The following is a 1,535-nucleotide window of genomic DNA, read 5'->3' on the forward strand; positions in this document are numbered from 1 at the left end:
TGGTCAGACATCTTGTGCCAGATAAACTGTCAGACATCTTGTGCCAGATATTGTCAGACAAATGAATCTAGGACTCTCAATTTCCTATACCTGTACAACACAAGAGAATCATCTTCTATTAACCAAAATAAAAGAATGCAAAATTAATCAATTGAACTTTGTTGTTCTTAGATCACTCTATGTAACATTTGCTAGCAGCAGTAAAAAAAATCTTACATAAACATGTGTTTGATGGCTGCTCAATAAAGACAGAAAAACAAAATTTAATAAAACAAGTCATGAAAGGCTACTTCTATAATTATCCTTGTCATTTATACACCATTTGATGTCAGTTGTATGGCGTCATTCATACACCATTTGATGTCAGTTGTATGGAGTCATTCATACACCATTTGATGTCAGTTGTATGTAGTCATTCACACCACAGATAAAACCAGACTATTACAGTTAGAGAAAGCTTCAACTCAAATAATCCATTCAAGATTCACACATTTATAAAATAGTTTCAAAGTTTCTGTGCTCCATTTCTTGCTCGGTGGCTGTACTACAATGTCTGTTCAAACTGAAAGAACTTGGTTTTTTAAAAAGTATATTTCAACGTTCAAACAACATATGAATGAATCAGTTGTTTTAAAGTATATTTCAACATTCAAACAACATGAATGAATCAGTTGCTTTAAAGTATATTTCAACATTCAAACAACATGAATGAATCAGTTGTTTTAAAGTATATTTCAAGATTCAAACATCATATGAATGAATCAGTTGTTTTAAAGTATATTTCAAGATTCAAACATCATATGAATGAATCAGTTGTTTTAAAATACATTTCAAGATTCAAACATCATATGAATGAATCAGTTGTTTTAAAATACATTTCAAGATTCAAACATTATAGAAATGAATCAGTTATTTTTAATATTTCCACGCTGATACTGTTGACGTTCCAACCATTGCAATTGAGTGCATGATCAAATGTTAAAATTGAGAGAGGCAAACATGATATTAGTAACAAACATTTAAAAAAAAATGAATTTACTTTTGATAAGTGATCTTGGTACCAAATTTAAGATCTTAAATATAACGTTATATTTCTATATAATTATTCAAGTTTTGCTGTGAACACTTACATTTGTTTAACCAAAACTGTAGATTCTATTTATAGTAACTTACTCTTGTGAATATGAAATAAATTTAAAAAAAAATAGTAAACATCAATATAAAACATGAATTTTAAAATGTTTTACAGCTGAACTAGCCATACTTTGATATACAATACTTGAATGGTCAAATTTCAGACCCAGACAAACATCAGACTTTCTGGATCAGACATACATCAGATGACTTTAACATACACAGACATACATCAGACTTTATGGATCAGACATACATCAGATGACTTTAACATACACAGACATACATCAGACTTTATAACATGAAGGAATAAATACACAGAAATTAGACATAATATTTGAATTAATTACACCACCTAAATGTTGAGAGTGATACGACATAATGTTGAGAGTGACTTGATG

The sequence above is a fragment of the Physella acuta genome, unplaced genomic scaffold, assembly GCF_028476545.2.
Source record: "Physella acuta isolate Inbredline_101_S28 unplaced genomic scaffold, ASM2847654v3 ptg000430l, whole genome shotgun sequence".
Classification (NCBI taxonomy): Eukaryota; Metazoa; Mollusca; class Gastropoda; family Physidae; genus Physella; species Physella acuta.